Below are 17,876 nucleotides of genomic sequence, written 5' to 3'. Positions count from 1 at the left end.
GCCGCGTGCTTCTCGGCAGCAGGAGGCATCACGCTGTTGGCTGGAGACGGGATTCACTGAGAATCCCAGCGCCAGAGAACAATTCCGGACGAGGTTTTTTGGAAACATTTGGGCTGCATTTTATATCCCCCCACTGAGCATGTTTCAGCAGGGGACATTTAAAATAGCTCACACAACCTCTTCCACCAACACCCCAGCTCACCCCCATAATATGGGGGGAGAGGGACTGAGATCGACAGTCCACCTGCCATATATTAATGGGTAATGAAGGGTTAATTCGGCTTGTTCCCAATGTCATTAAATGTTTGGCGTGGGAGGCTGGGCAGGCATGGACAACTCCGTTTGTGGCCTCCTTCTGCTCTGTAGGGATTCTGTGATTCTAGGAAAGGGAGGGAATGAAGAGGGACTTCTATCTTCAGGTGCTGCCTCCTTCCCTCTCTTTCTGCAGCCTTAATTCCATCCCCCACACTCCCGCTGCCCAAGATCCTGGACTTCCCTGTTTCCAGAGATCCATTGTTCTTCCCTGTCCTTTTGCAGGCCCAGGACCGCCCACTAATGCACTCCTGGCCCTGCCGAGACTGACGGGGATTGGCCGGCAGATCACGGGAGTAGGACCTCCTGCCCAGTGAGGGGTGGAAGTCTCACTGGGCCCTTGTTTAACCTGCCCACAGCACTGCGGGGCAGGACCATGTAGAGCGGTTTGGCTTCACACTGACTTCGGGCGGGGATGGGGGATGGGTGAGTTGTCCATGTACCCAGACCCCATCCCCATGGCGTTTAGTATTGAAAAGTCCTCTTCTCTGAGAATGAGTTGTTCCTTCTTTAAATTCTGGCAGAAAGTTTGACTCATTCTGCTGCCAGCTGCTGATTTATACAACTTTCAGATTGCTGAGTGTAAATTCATTTATATTACACATCGTCTCTCATGATATTGGAAGTTTCCAATTTGGCAGATATACTTGGACAAACTAACCCATTGGGCTCTTGGGCAGTGCCAAATGGATTCTTTGGGCTGGATTCTCCGTTCTCCCCGGCCGCGTCTTTCTCGGCACCGTGCCGTTCGCTGACAGCGGGATTCTCTCTTCCTGCCGCTTGTCGAGGAGATTTCCCATTGAAGCCCCCCCCACGCTGCCGGAAAACCCACGGGCGAGGGTGCACTGCCGGAGGGAACAGAGACTCCCAACAGCCCGGCCACCATTTATTGCTAATCCCTAATTACCCCTTGAACTGATTAGTTTGCTGGGCCATTGCTGAGGGTATTTCAGAGTCAACCACATTGCTGTGGATCTGGGGGTTAGATGTAGGCCAGACCAAGTGAGAACGGCAGATTGTCTTCTGTAAAGGACATTCGTGAAGCAGGTGGGTTTTTAACGACAATCGACAATGGCTTCACGCTCATTAGAATTTAATTCCAGATTTCCTTTTCAGTCAATCCAAATTTCACCATCTGCCCTGATGGGATTGGTATCTGCCAGATAGCCTGAGGATCTGGATTACGAGACTCGTGACAATACCTCGACACCGCCCCCTCCTGTAACTGTGTGGAATGACAATGGGACACTGGGGAAAATGTCCAGTTGTAATTTGTAATGAGACAGAAAGTTCTGGAAAACTCAGCGGGTCCGGCAGCATCTGTGCAGAGCTGTAATTTGTGACGTGTGAAACAACCAACATGTGAGAATGTTTGGTGGATGGAAGAGAGAAGGAAAGAAACAGCAGGATGAAGTCAGGCCGCACTGGAATGAACTTTGACCTGTGTCTGAGTTACTCTGGAGAGCAAACTCCGTGTGTTCTTAAATCCTCCAGATGTTGCACCCAAACTGCTGTCTACCGATCTTTTGTCTTGTCAAGGAGCAGAATTAAGATTCATTTATGAAAACTTAAAACAGTCCCACATTGTCAGAAAACTGAGGAGTTATATTTTTCTTTTAGTCATAACATTGACGTATTTCTCATGTATGGGAAACAGGCTGGTGGGGGTGTGATTGGTGTAATTGGATTCAGAGACAGAGAGACTGCAAGCGTCTGAACATCAGTAACAAGCGATTTTGAAATGCTAATGAACAGGGGGGGAACCAAGAGAAACTTCAATAAGATTTTTTGAGGCAATGAAAGAGCAGTTTTGAACTGGGAATTATGTAGAAAGGTTATCGGGATTCTATACATTTGAAAATTTATCAGGACTGTTGCTATCAGAAAAGGAAACGTTAGCTCTGGGTGTAGTTTAAGTTGAGATCTACTTGCAACTATTTTAAAGTCCTGTGAAATGTGTGAAGCAAATCATGTGTTTAACTGCACTTTCTTCTTTATTGCAATAAACATTTACGTGAAAATAGATCATTGCAATTGATCGGAAATGTCATTTCCTGATTTCAGAAAACCTCCTCACAATACACAAATTGCAAAAATCATTTTGGCAGCTGGTTCAAGTTTCCCATTGAGATTTCAGCAGCTCATAATTTACCAAGAGCTGTACCTTAACACTGAGCTTACAGTTTCCTGACTCTGTGTACAGTCCCACACTGTAACTGTGTTTCTGTACAGTTCCCTCACACTGTGTACAGTCCCACACTGTAACTGCATTTCTGCACAGTTCAGTCACACTGTGTACAGTCCCACACTGTAACTGTGTTTCTGTACATTCCCCTCACTCTGTGTACCGTCCCAAACTGTGACTGTGTTTCTGTACAGTTCCCTCACTCTGTGTACAGACCCACACTGTAATTGTGTTTCTGCACAGTTCCCTCACGCTGCGTACAGTCCCACACTGTAACTGTGTTTCTGTACAGTTCCCTCATTCTGTGTACAGTCCCACACTGTAACTATGTTTCTGTACAGTTCCCTCATTCTTTGTACAGTCGAATACTGTAACTGTGTTTCTGTACAGTTCCCTCACACTGTGTACAGTCCACACTGTAACTGTGTTTCTGTACAGTTCCCTCACTCTGTGAACAGTCCCACACTGTAACTGTTTTTCTGTACAGTTCCCTCACTCTGTGTACAGTCCCACACTGTAACTGTGTTTCTGTACAGTTCCCGCACTCTGTGTACCGTCCCACACTGTGACTGTGTTTCTGTACAGTTCCCTCACTCTGTGTACAGTCCCACACTGTAACTGTGTTTCTGTACAGTTCCCTCACACTGTGTACAGTCCCACACTGTAACTGTCTTTCTGTACAGTTCCCTCACACTGTGTACAGTCCCACACTGTAACTGTGTTTCTGTACAGTTCCCTCACTCTGTGTACAGTCCCACACTGTAACTGTACTTTCTGTACAGTTCCCTCACTCTGTGAACAGTCCAACACTGTAACTGCATTTCTGTACAGTTCCCTCACACTGTGTACCGTCCCACACAGTGAACTGTGTTTCTGTACAGTTCCCTCACTCTGTGTACAGCCCCGCACTGTAGCTTTGTCTCTGTACAGTACCCTCACTCTGTGCACAGTCCCACACTGTAACTGTGTTTCTGTACAGTTCCCTCACTCTGTGTACAGTCCCACACTGTAACTGCATTTCTGTACAGTTCCCTCACTCTTTGTACAGTCGAATACTGTAACTGTGTTTCTGTACAGTTCCCTCACAATGTGTACAGTCTCACACTGTAACTGTGTTTCTGTACAGTTCCCTCACACTGTGTACAGTCCCACACTGTAACTGTGTTTCTGTACAATCCCCTTATTCTGTGAACAGTCCCACACTGTAACTCTGTTTCTGTACGGTTCCCTCACTATGTGTATGGTCCCACACTGTAACTGTGTTTCTGCACAGTTCCCTCACTCCGTGAAAAGTTCCACACTGTAACTGTGTCTCTGTACATTTCCCTCACGCTGTGTACAGTCCCACACTGTAACTGTGTTTTTGTAAAGTCCCACACTCTGTGTACAGTCCCACACTGTAACTGTGTTTCGGTACAGTACCCCCATTATGTGTACAGTCCCACACTGTACCTGTGTTTTTGTACAATCCCCTCACTCTGTGAAAAGTCCCACACTGTAACTCTGATTCTGTATGGTTCCCTCACACAGTGTACGGTCCCACGCTGTAACTGTGCTTCTGTACAGTTCCCTCACTCTGTGTACGGCCCCGCACTGTAGCTTTGTCTCTGTACAGTACCCTCACTCTGTGCACAGTCCCACACTGTAACTGTGTTTCTGTACAGTTCCCTCACTCTGTGTACAGTCCCACACTGTAACTGTGTTTCTGTAGTTCCCTCAATCTGTGTACCGTCCCACACTGTGACTGTGTTTCTGTACAGTTCCCTCACTCTGTGCACAGTCCCACATTGTAACTGTGTTTCTGTAGTTCCCTCAATCTGTGTACCGTCCCACACTGTAACTGTGTCTCTGTACAGTTCCCTCACGCTGTGTACAGTCCCACACTAACTGTGTTTCTGCACAGTTCCCTCACACTGTGTACAGTCCCACACTTTAACTGTGTTTCTGTACAGTTCCCTCACACTGTGTACAGTCCCAAACTGTAACTGTGGTTCTGTACAGTTCCCTCACATTGTGTACAGTCCCACACTGTAACTGTAACTCTGCACAGTTCCCTCACACTGTGTACAGACCCACACTGTAACTGCATTTCTGTACAGTTCCCTCACAGTGTACAGTCCCACACTGTAACTGTGTTTCTGTAGTTCCCTCAATCTGTGTACCGTCCCACACTGTGACTGTGTTTCTGTACAGTTCCCTCACTCTGTGTACAGTCCCACATTGTAACTGTGTTTCTGTACAGTTCCCTCACACTGTGTACCGTCCCACACTGTGACTGTGTTTCTGTACAGTTCCCTCACTCTGTGTACAGTCCCACACTGTAACTGCATTTCTGTACAGTTTCCCTCACTGTGTACAGTCCCACACTGTAACTGTGTTTCTGTAGTTCCCTCAATCTGTGTACCATCCCACACTGTAACTGTGTTTCTGTACAGTTCCCTCACTCTGTGTACAGTCCCACACTGTAATTGTGTTTCTGCACAGTTCCCTCACTCTGCATACAGTCCCACACTGTAACTGTGTTTCTGCACAGTTCCCTCACTCTGCATACAGTCCCACACTGTAACTATGTTTCTGTACAGTTCCCTCACTCTGTGTACAGTCCAATACTGTAACTGTGTTTCTGTACAGTTCCCTCACACTGTGTACAGTCCACACTGTAACTGTGTTTCTGTACAGTTCCATCACTCGGTGTACGGTCCCACACTGTAACTGTGTTTCTGTACAGTTCCCTCACACTGTGTACAGTCCCACACTGTAACTGTGCCTCTGTACAGTTCCCTCATTCTGTGTACAGTCCCACACTGTAACTCTGTTTCTGTACGGTTCCCTCACTCTGTGTACGGTCCCACACTGTAACTGTGTTTCTGTACGGTTCCCTCACTCTGTGTCCGGTCCCACACTGTAACTGTGTCTCTGTACATTTCCCTCACGCTGTGTACAGTCCCACACTGTAACTGTGTTTTTGTAAAGTCCCACACTCTGTGTACAGTCCCACACTGTAACTGTGTTTCTGTACAGTTCCCTCACTCTGTGTACAGTCCCACATTGTAACTGTGTTTCTGTACAGTTCCCTCACACTGTGTACCGTCCCACACTGTGACTGTGTCTCTGTACAGTTCCCTCACTCTGTGTACAGTCCCACACTGTAACTGCATTTCTGTACAGTTCCCTCACTGTGTACAGTCCCACACTGTACCTTTGTCTCTGTACAGTACCCTCACTCTGTGCACAGTCCCACACTGTAACTGTGTTTCTGTACAGTTCCCTCACTCTGTGTACAGTCCCACACTGTATCTGTACAGTTCCCTCACTCTGTGTACAGCCCCACACTGTAACTGTATTTCTGTACAGTTCCCTCACTCTGTCTGCAATCCCACACTGTAACTGTGTTTCTGTACATTCCCCTCACTCTGTGTACAGTCCCACATTGTAACTGTGTTTCTGTACATTTCCCTCACTGTGTACAGTCCCACACTGTAACTGTGTCTCTGTACAGTTCCCTCACTCTGTGTACAGTCCCACACTGTAACTGTGTTTCTGTACAGTTCCCTCACTCTGTGTACAGCCCCACACTGTAACTGTATTTCTGTACAGTTCCCTCACTCTGTCTGCAATCCCACACTGTAACTGTGTTTCTGTACATTCCCCTCACTCTGTTTACAGTCCTACATTGTAACTGTGTTTCTGTACATTACCCTCATTCTGTGTACAGTCCCAAACTGTAACTGTGTTTCTGTACAGTTCCCTCACACTGTGTACAGTCCCACACTGTAACTGTAACTCTGTACAGTTCCCTCACTCTGTGTACCGTCCCAAACTGTGACTGTGTTTCTGTACAGTTCCCTCACTCTGTGTACAGTCCCACACTGTAATTGTGTTTCTGCACAGTCCCCTCACTCTGCATACAATCCACACTGTAACTATGTTTCTCTACATTTCCCTCATTCTGTGTACAGTCCCACACTGTAACTATGTTTCTGTACAGTTCCCTCACTCTTTGTACAGTCGAATACTGTAACTGTGTTTCTGTACAGTTCCCTCACAATGTGTACAGTCTCACACTGTAACTGTGTTTCTGTACAGTTCCAACACTCTGTGTACGGTCCCACACTGTTACTGTGTTTCTATACGGTTCCCTCACACTGTGTACAGTCCCACACTGTAACTGTGTTTCTGTACAATCCCCTTATTCTGTGAACATTCCCACACTGTAACTCTGTTTCTGTACATTTCCCTCACGCTGTGTCCAGTCCCACACTGTAACTGTGTTTCTGTAGTTCCCTCAATCTGTGTACCGTCCCACACTGTGACTGTGTTTCTGTACAGTTCCCTCACTCTGTGTACAGTCCCACATTGTAACTGTGTTTCTGTAGTTCCCTCAATCTGTGTACCGTCCCACACTGTAACTGTGTCACTGTACAGTTCCCTAACGCTGTGTACAGTCCCACACTAACTGTGTTTCTGCACAGTTCCCTCACACTGTGTACAGTCCCACACTTTAACTGTGTTTCTGTACAGTTCCCTCACACTGTGTACAGTCCCAAACTGTAACTGTGTTTCTGTACAGTTCTCTCACACTGTGTACAGTCCCACACTTTAACTGTGTTTCTGTACAGTTCCCTCACTCTGTGTACAGTCCCACACTGTAACAGCATTTCTGTACAGTTCCCTCACACTGTGTACAGTCCCACACTGTAACTGTGTTTCTGTAGTTCCCTCAATCTGTGTACTGTCCCACACTGTGACTGTGTTTCTGTACAGTTCCCTCACTCTCTGTACAGTCCCACATTGTAACTGTGTTTCTGTACAGTTCCCTCACTCTCTGTACAGTCCCACACTGTAACTGCATTTCTGTACAGTTCCCTCACAGTGTACAGTCCCACACTGTAACTGTGTTTCTGTAGTTCCCTCAATCTGTGTACCATCCCACACTGTGACTGTGTTTCTGTACAGTTCCCTCACTCTGTGTAAAGTCCCACACTAACTGTGTTTCTGCACAGTTCCCTCACACTGTGTACAGTCCCAAACTGTAACTGTGTTTCTGTACAGTTCCCGCACACTGTGTACAGTCCCACACTGTAACTGTAACTCTGTACAGTTCCCCCACTCTGTGTACAGTCACACACTGTAACTGCATTTCTGTACAGTTCCCTCACACTGTGTACAGTCCCACACTGTAACTGTGTTTCTGTAGTTCCCTCAATCTGTGTACCGTCCCACACTGTGACTGTGTTTCTGTACAGTTCCCTCACTGTGTACAGTCCCACACTGTAACTGTGTCTCTGTACAGTTCCCTCACTCTGTGTACAGCCCCACACTGTAACTGTATTTCTGTACAGTTCCCTCACTCTTCTGCAATCCCACACTGTAACTGTGTTTCTGTACATTCCCCTCACTCTGTGTACAGTCCTACATTGTAACTGTGTTTCTGTACATTACCCTCATTCTGTGTACAGTCCCAAACTGTAACTGTGTTTCTGTACAGTTCCCTCACACTGTGAACAGTCCCACACTGTAACTGTAACTCTGTACAGTTCCCTCACTCTGTGTACAGTCCCACACTGTATCTGCATTTCTGTACTGTTCAGTCACACTGTGTACAGTCCCACACTGTAACTGTGTTTCTGTACATTCCCCTCACTCTGTGTACCGTCCCAAACTGTGACTGTGTTTCTGTACAGTTCCCTCACTCTGTGTACAGTCCCACACTGTTACTGTGTTTCTATACAGTTCCCTCACACTGTGTACGGTCCCACACTGTAACTGTGTTTCTGTACAATCCCCTTACTCTGTGAACAGTCCCACACTGTAACTCTGTTTCTGTACGGTTCCCTCACTATGTGTACGGTCCCACACTGTAACTGTGTTTCTGCACAGTTCCCTCACTCCGTCAACAGTTCCACACTGTAACTGTGTCTCTGTACATTTCCCTCACGCTGTGTACAGTCCCACACTGTAACTGTGTTTCGGTACAGTTACCCCACTTATGTGTACAGTCCCACACTGTAACTGTGTTTTTGTAAAGTCCCACACTCTGTGAACAGTCCCACACTGTAACTCTGATTCTGTATGGTTCCCTCACACAGCGTCCGGTCCCACACTGTAACTGTGCTTCTGTACAGTTCCCTCACTCTGTGTACGGCCCCGCACTGTAGCTTTGACTCTGTACAGTACCCTCACTCTGTGCACAGTCCCACACTGTAACTGTGTTTCTGTACAGTTCCCCCAGTTTGTGAACAGTCCCAAACTGTAACTGTGTCTCTGTACAGTTCCCTCATTGTAAAGTCCCACATTGTAACTGTGTTTCTGTACAGTTCCCTCACTCTGTGTGCAATCCCACACTGTAACTGTGTTTCTGTACAGTTCCCCTCACTCTGTGTACAGTCCCACACTGTAACTGTGTTTCTGTACATTACCCTCACTGTGTACAGTCCCACACTGTAACTGTGTTTCTGTACAGTTCCCTCACTCTGTGTACAGTCCCACATTGTAACTGTGTTTCTGTACAGTTCCCTCACACTGTGTACCGTCCCACACTGTGACTGTGTCTCTGTACAGTTCCCTCACTCTGTGTACAGTCCCACACTGTAACTGCATTTCTGTACAGTTCCCTCACTGTGTACAGTCCCACACTGTACCTTTGTCTCTGTACAGTACCCTCACTCTGTGCACAGTCCCACACTGTAACTGTGTTTCTGTACAGTTCCCTCACTCTGTGTACAGTCCCACACTGTATCTGTACAGTTCCCTCACTCTGTGTACAGCCCCACACTGTAACTGTATTTCTGTACAGTTCCCTCACTCTGTCTGCAATCCCACACTGTAACTGTGTTTCTGTACATTCCCCTCACTCTGTGTACAGTCCCACATTGTAACTGTGTTTCTGTACAGTTCCCTCACTGTGTACAGTCCCACACTGTAACTGTGTCTCTGTACAGTTCCCTCACTCTGTGTACAGTCCCACACTGTAACTGTGTTTCTGTACAGTTCCCTCACTCTGTGTACAGCCCCACACTGTAACTGTATTTCTGTACAGTTCCCTCACTCTGTCTGCAATCCCACACTGTAACTGTGTTTCTGTACATTCCCCTCACTCTGTGTACAGTCCCACATTGTAACTGTGTTTCTGTACATTTCCCTCATTCTGTGTACAGTCCCAAACTGTAACTGTGTTTCTGTACAGTTCCCTCACACTGTGTACAGTCCCACACTGTAACTGTCACTCTGTACAGTTCCCTCACTCTGTGTACCGTCCCACACTGTGACTGTGTTTCTGTACAGTTCCCTCACTCTGTGTACAGTCCCACACTGTAACTGTGTTTCTGCACAGTCCCCTCACTCTGCATACAATCCACACTGTAACTATGTTTCTCTACATTTCCCTCATTCTGTGTACAGTCCCACACTGTAACTGTGTTTCTGTACAGTTCCCTCACTCTGTGTACAGTCCCACACTGTAACTGTGTTTCTGTACAGTTCCCTCACACTGTGTACAGTCCCACACTGTAACTGTGTTTCTGTACAGTTCCCTCACTCTGTGTACAGTCCCACACTGTAACTGTGTTTCTGTACAGTTCCCTCACACTGTGTACAGTCCCACACTGTAACTGTGTTTCTGTACAGTTCCCTCACTCTGTGTACAGTCCCACACTGTAACTGTGTTTCTGTACAGTTCCCTCACTCTGTGTACAGTCCCACACTGTAACTGTGTTTCTGTAGTTCCCTCAATCTGTGTACCGTCCCACACTGTGACTGTGTTTCTGTACAGTTCCCTCACTCTGTGTACAGTCCCACATTGTAACTGTGTTTCTGTAGTTCCCTCAATCTGTGTACCGTCCCACACTGTAACTGTGTCTCTGTACAGTTCCCTCACGCTGTGTACAGTCCCACACTAACTGTGTTTCTGCACAGTTCCCTCACACTGTGTACAGTCCCACACTGTAACTGTGTTTCTGTACAGTTCCCTCACACTGTGTACAGTCCCAAACTGTAACTGTGTTTCTGTACAGTTCTCTCACACTGTGTACAGTCCCACACTTTAACTGTGTTTCTGTACAGTTCCCTCACTCTGTGTACAGTCCCACACTGTAACAGCATTTCTGTACAGTTCCCTCACACTGTGTACAGTCCCACACTGTAACTGTGTTTCTGTAGTTCCCTCAATCTGTGTACTGTCCCACACTGTGACTGTGTTTCTGTACAGTTCCCTCACTCTCTGTACAGTCCCACATTGTAACTGTGTTTCTGTACAGTTCCCTCACTCTGTGTACAGTCCCACACTGTAACTGCATTTCTGTACAGTTCCCTCACAGTGTACAGTCCCACACTGTAACTGTGTTTCTGTAGTTCCCTCAATCTGTGTACCATCCCACACTGTGACTGTGTTTCTGTACAGTTCCCTCACTCTGTGTACAGTCCCACACTAACTGTGTTTCTGCACAGTTCCCTCACACTGTGTACAGTCCCAAACTGTAACTGTGTTTCTGTACAGTTCCCTCACACTGTGTACAGTCCCACACTGTAACTGTAACTCTGTACAGTTCCCCCACTCTGTGTACAGTCACACACTGTAACTGCATTTCTGTACAGTTCCCTCACACTGTGTACAGTCCCACACTGTAACTGTGTTTCTGTAGTTCCCTCAATCTGTGTACCGTCCCACACTGTGACTGTGTTTCTGTACAGTTCCCTCACTGTGTACAGTCCCACACTGTAACTGTGTCTCTGTACAGTTCCCTCACTCTGTGTACAGCCCCACACTGTAACTGTATTTCTGTACAGTTCCCTCACTCTTCTGCAATCCCACACTGTAACTGTGTTTCTGTACATTCCCCTCACTCTGTGTACAGTCCTACATTGTAACTGTGTTTCTGTACATTACCCTCATTCTGTGTACAGTCCCAAACTGTAACTGTGTTTCTGTACAGTTCCCTCACACTGTGTACAGTCCCACACTGTAACTGTAACTCTGTACAGTTCCCTCACTCTGTGTACAGTCCCACACTGTATCTGCATTTCTGTACTGTTCAGTCACACTGTGTACAGTCCCACACTGTAACTGTGTTTCTGTACATTCCCCTCACTCTGTGTACCGTCCCAAACTGTGACTGTGTTTCTGTACAGTTCCCTCACTCTGTGTACAGTCCCACACTGTTACTGTGTTTCTATACAGTTCCCTCACACTGTGTACAGTCCCACACTGTAACTGTGTTTCTGTACAATCCCCTTATTCTGTGAACAGTCCCACACTGTAACTCTGTTTCTGTACGGTTCCCTCACTATGTGTACGGTCCCACACTGTAACTGTGTTTCTGCACAGTTCCCTCACTCCGTCAACAGTTCCACACTGTAACTGTGTCACTGTACATTTCCCTCACGCTGTGTACAGTCCCACACTGTAACTGTGTTTCGGTACAGTACCCCCATTATGTGAACAGACCCACACTGTACCTGTGTTTCTGTACAATCCCCTCACTCTGTGAACAGTCCCACACTGTAACTCTGATTCTGTATGGTTCCCTCACACAGTGCACGGTCCCACACTGTAACTGTGCTTCTGTACAGTTCCCTCACTCTGTGTACGGCCCCGCACTGTTGCTTTGTCTCTGTACAGTACCCTCACTCTGTGCACAGTCCCACACTGTAACTGTGTTTCTGTACAGTTCCCTCACTCTGTGTACAGTCCCACACTGTATCTGTGTTTCTGTACAGTTCCCTCATTCTGTGTGCAGCCCTACACTGTATCTGTATTTCTGTACAGTTCCCTCACTCTGTCTGCAATCCCACACTGTAACTGTGTTTCTGTACATTCCCCTCACTCTGTGTACAGTCCCACATTGTAACTGTGTTTCTGTACATTACCCTCACTGTGTACAGTCCCACACTGTAACTGTGTTTCTGTACAGTTCCCTCACTCTGTGTACAGCCCCACACTGTAACTGTATTTCTGTACAGTTCCCTGACTCTGTCAGCAATCCCACACTGTAACTGTGTTTCTGTACATTCCCCTCACTCTGTGCACAGTCCTACATTGTAACTGTGTTTCTGTACATTACCCTCATTCTCTGTACAGTCCCAAACTGTAACTGTGTTTCTGTACAGTTCCCTCACACTGTGAACAGTCCCACACTGTAACTGTAACTCTGTACAGTTCCCTCACTCTGTGTACAGTCCCACACTGTAACTGTGTTTCTGTACAGTTCCCTCACTCTGTGTACAGTCCCACACTGTAACTGCATTTCTGTACAGTTGAGTCACACTGTGTACAGTCCCACACTGTAACTGTGTTTTTGTACAGTTCACTCACTCTGTGTACCGTCCCAAACTGTGACTGTGTTTCTGTACAGTTCCCTCACTCTGTGGACAGTCCCACTCTGGAATTGTGTTTCTCCACAGTTCCCTCACTCTGCGTACAGTCCCACACTGTAACTGTGTTTCTGTACAGTTCCCTCATTCTGTGTACTGTCCCACACTGTAACTATGTTTCTGTACAGTTCCCTCACTCTTTGTACAGTCGAATACTGTAACTGTGTTTCTGTACAGTTCCCTCACAATGTGTACAGTCTCACACTGTAACTGTGTTTCTGTACAGTTCCATCACTCGGTGTACGGTCCCACACTGTTACTGTGTTTCTATACAGTTCCCTCACACTGTGTACAGTCCCACACTGTAACTGTGTTTCTGTACAATCCCCTTATTCTGTGAACAGTCCCACACTGTAACTCTGTTTCTGTACGGTTCCCTCACTATGTGTACGGTCCCACACTGTAACTTTGTTTCTGCACAGTTCCCTCACTCCGTGTACAGTTCCACATTGTAACTGTGTCTCTGTACATTTCCCTCACGCTGTGTACAGTCCCACACTGTAACTGTGTTTTTGTAAAGTCCCACACTCTGTGTACAGTCCCACACTGTAACTGTGTTTCAGTACAGTACCCCCATTATGTGTACAGACCCACACTGTACCTGTGTTTCTGTACAATCCCCTCACTCTTGAACAGTCCCACACTGTAACTCTGATTCTGTATGGTTCCCTCACACAGTGTACGGTACCACACTGTAACTGTGCTTCTGTACAGTTCCCTCACTCTGTGTATGGCCCCGCCCTGTAGCTTTGACTCTGTACAGTACCCTGACTCTGTGCACAGTCCCACACTGTAACTGTGTTTCTGTACAGTTCCCTCACTGTGTACAGTCCCACACTGTATCTGTATTTCTGTACAGTTCCCTCACTCTGTCTGCAATCCCACACTGTAACTGTGTTTCTGTACATTCCCCTCACTCTGTGTACAGTCCCACATTGTAACTGTGTTACTGTACATTAACCTCACTGTGTACAGTCCCACACTGCAACTGTGTCTCTGTACAGTTCCCTCATTCTGTGTACAGTCCCACACTGTAACTGTGTTTCTGTACAGTTCCCTCACTCTGTGTACAGCCCCACACTGTAACTGTATTTCTGTACAGTTCCCTCAGTCTGTCTGCAATCCCACACTGTAACTGTGTTTCTGTACATTCCCTCACTCTTTGTACAGTCGAATACTGTAACTGTGTTTCTGTACAGTTCCCTCACAATGTGTACAGTCTCACACTGTAACTGTGTTTCTGTACAGTTCCATCACTCTGTGTACGGTCCCACACTGTTACTGTGTTTCTATACAGTTCCCTCACACTGTGTACAGTCCCACACTGTAACTGTGTTTCTGTACAATCCCCTTATTCTGTGAACAGTCCCACACTGTAACTCTGTTTCTGTACGGTTCCCTCACTATGTGTACAGTCCCACACTGTAACTGTGTTTCTGCACAGTTCCCTCACTCCGTCAACAGTTCCACACTGTAACTGTATCTCTGTACATTTCCCTCACGCTGTGTACAGTCCCACACTGTAACTGTGTTTTTGTAAAGTCCCACACTCTGTGTACAGTCCCACACTAACTGTGTTTCGGTACAGTACCCCCATTATGTGTACAGTCCCACCCTGTACCTGTGTTTCTATACAATCCCCTCACTCAGTGAACAGTCCAATACTGTAACTCTGATTCTGTATTGTTTCCTCACACAATGTACGGTCCCACACTGTAACTGTGCTTCTGTACAGTTCCCTCACTCTGTGTACGGCCCCGCACTGTAGCTTTGTCTCTGTACAGTACCCTCACTCTGTGTACAGTCCGACACTGTAACAGCATTTCTGTACAGTTCCCTCACTCTGTGTACAGTCCCACACTGTAATTGTGTTTCTGCACAGTCCCCTCACTCTGCATACAATCCACACTGTAACTATGTTTCTCTACAGTTCCCTCATTCTGTGTACAGTCCCACACTGTAACTATGTTTCTGTACAGTTCCCTCACTCTTTGTACAGTCGAATACTGTAACTGTGTTTCTGTACAGTTCCCTCACAATGTGTACAGTCTCACACTGTAACTGTGTTTCTGTACAGTTCCATCACTCTGTGTACGGTCCCACACTGTTACTGTGTTTCTATACAGTTCCCTCACACTGTGTACAGTCCCACACTGTAACTGTGTTTCTGTACAATCCCCTTATTCTGTGAACAGTCCCACACTGTAACTCTGTTTCTGTACGGTTCCCTCACTATGTGTACGGTCCCACACTGTAACTGTGTTTCTGCACAGTTCCCTCACTCCGTAAACAGTTCCACACTGTAACTGTATCTCTGTACATTTCCCTCACGCTGTGTACAGTCCCACACTGTAACTGTGTTTTTGTAAAGTCCCACACTCTGTGTACAGTCCCACACTGTAACTGTGTTTCGGTACAATACCCCCATTATGTGTACAGTCCCACACTGTACCTGTGTTTCTATACAATCCCCTCACTCTGTGAACAGTCCCATACTGTAACTCTGATTCTGTATGGTTTCCTCACACAGTGTACGGTCCCACACTGTAACTGTGCTTCTGTACAGTTCCCTCACTCTGTGTACGGCCCCGCACTGTAGCTTTGTCTCTGTACAGTACCCTCACTCTGTGCACAGTCCCACACTGTAACTGTGTTTCTGTACAGTTCCCTCACTCTGTGTACAGTCCCACACTGTAACAGCATTTCTGTACAGTTCCCTCACACTGTGTACAGTCCCACACTGTAACTGTGTTTCTGTACATTCCCCTCACTCTGTGTACAGTCCTACATTGTAACTGTGTTTCTGTACATTACCCTCATTCTGTGTACAGTCCCAAACTGTAACTGTGTTTCTGTACAGTTCCCTCACACTGTGAACAGTCCCACACTGTAACTGTAACTCTGTACAGTTCCCTCACTCTGTGTACAGTCCCACACTGTAACTGCATTTCTGTACAGTTCAGTCACACTGTGTACAGTCTCACACTGTAACTGTGTTTCTGTACATTCCCCTCACTCTGTGTACCGTCCAAAACTGTGACTGTGTTTCTGTACAGTTCCCTCACTCTGTGTACAGTCCCACACTGTAATTGTGTTTCTGCACAGTTCCCTCACTCTGCGTACAGTCCCACACTGTAACTGTGTTTCTGTACAGTTCCCTCATTCTGTGTACAGTCCCACACTGTAACTATGTTTCTGTACAGTTCCCTCACTCTTTGTACAGTCGACTACTGTAACTGTGTTTCTGTACAGTTCCCTCACTCTGTGTACAGTCCCACACTGTAACTGCATTTCTGTACAGTTCAGTCACACTGTGTACAGTCCCACACTGTAACTGTGTTTCTGTACATTCCCCTCAATCTGTGTACCGTCCCAAACTGTGACTGTGTTTCTGTACAGTTCAGTCACACTGTGTACAGTCCGACACTGTAACTGTGTTTCCATGGTTTCCAGATTCTCTTTTTGGTAAGTTGTCCAACAGCTTTAATTTGGGATGATAAAATTGTCAACTCAGTAACCCTATTTCAGATCCATAACTTCCTCAGGACATGTGGATTGTTAGCAGCATCTTGGAGGTTTTGATGTTGCCGATCTTTTGACCATGAGTTTCAGTTAAGCCAGTCTATCACCGATCACCTTTCAGTAAATAGAAACCTGTTTATTGGCGCAAAGAACAATATCCAAATTGTATTTCCATAATTAAAGCAATGAGCTTATTCTTTTTAGTAACAAAGTCCCTCTGGGAGGTCCCCGTGCTCAGATTAAACCTGACTGTGATCTCTGAGAGGAAGTGGAAGGAGAAGGAACTTGTCTTGATGATATCGCTGAGTTTCGGACACCTGTCAAGTATTAATGACAAATAGTCACTGAGCTCCTAGTAAATGAGGACAGCTTTTGAGAGATTTAAGAACTGCTCATTTCGGCTTCATTCAAATACCTCAACCTCCCAATCTTATGATTCACCTCAGGCAAACAGGTTAGGTTTTCTGCAATCAATCTACACTGTCCCCATCAAACACTCCCAGGACAGATACAGCACGGGGTTAGATAGAGAGTAAAGCTCCCTCTACACTGTCCCCATCAAACACTCCCAGGACAGGTACAGCACGGGGTTAGATACAGAGTAAAGCTCCCTTTACACTGTCCCCATCAAACACTCCCAGGGCAGGGACAGCACAGGGTTAGATACAGAGTAAAGCTCCCTCTACACTGTCCCCATCAAACACTCCCAGGACAGGTACAGCACGGGGTTAGATACAGAGTAAAGCTCCCTCCACACTGTCCCCATCAAACACTCCCAGGACAGGTACAGCACGGGGTTAGATACAGAGTAAAGCTCCCTCTACACCGTTCCCATCAAACACTCCCAGGACAGGTACAGCACGGGGTTAGATACAGAGTAAAGCGCCCTCTACACCGTCCCCATCACACACTCCCTGTGATAATTACATTAATTACATATTACATAGCTAATGCGATTTCTCGATTTAAAAAGAGACACAAAAAATACAAGTACCAAAAGGCCAGTTTGTCAATTGTCAGCTGTTGGAAAGATAATGGAATCTTTACTGAAACAAGTGACAGAAAAATATCAAGGAACTGAAAATAAAACAAAGTGCAATCAGTGTGGAGAGGAAAAGGAAAGTTGTTGCTTGATAAATATTATTGAAATCTGTAAAAATTTACCTGAAGAGGAAGATAAGAGTGATGTGGTAGATATAACACATTTAGATTTCCACCAGGTCTGCTATAAGTACCTCAGAAAATATTCATTACGACGGCCAGAACGTGGGAATCGGGACTATCACAGAATGGAGAATAAGCTGGTTACCTGACAGAAAACAGAGATAAAGTTAGTTATTAGATTGGTAAATGGTGAGAAGTGGTGTTCCACAAGGAATGACGCTGGGACCACTGTTGTTCACCATTTACAAAATGAATTTGGATTTGGGAATCAGAAACCCAACGCAGGATTCTCCGGTCTCATCCATGGCCAGACCCATTGGCAAAT

At 46.3% G+C, this 17,876-nt stretch overlaps 1 protein-coding gene across 6 annotated transcripts in view; it reads right to left on the bottom strand.

Annotated features, from left to right (window-relative positions):
- The window catches only part of LOC119951152 (probable G-protein coupled receptor 139), a 115,071-nt gene that overhangs the window by 16,192 nt on the left and 81,003 nt on the right, over positions 1 to 17,876 (bottom strand). For 5 of the 6 annotated variants that reach the window (XR_005457518.1, XM_038774171.1, XM_038774167.1 and 2 more), the window contains one exon: positions 17,552 to 17,696. The exons of the other annotated variant lie outside the window; for it this stretch is intronic. The gene's annotated coding sequence lies outside the window, so the exon portion shown is untranslated. The remainder of the gene's footprint in view (positions 1 to 17,551; positions 17,697 to 17,876) is intronic. 6 annotated transcript variants of the gene reach the window in all.

Source organism: Scyliorhinus canicula, chromosome 17 (assembly GCF_902713615.1).
Source record: "Scyliorhinus canicula chromosome 17, sScyCan1.1, whole genome shotgun sequence".
NCBI lineage: Eukaryota > Metazoa > Chordata > Chondrichthyes > Carcharhiniformes > Scyliorhinidae > Scyliorhinus > Scyliorhinus canicula.
Note: the sequence above shows the minus strand (reverse complement) of the source record. Positions and strands in the feature narration are given on the sequence as shown.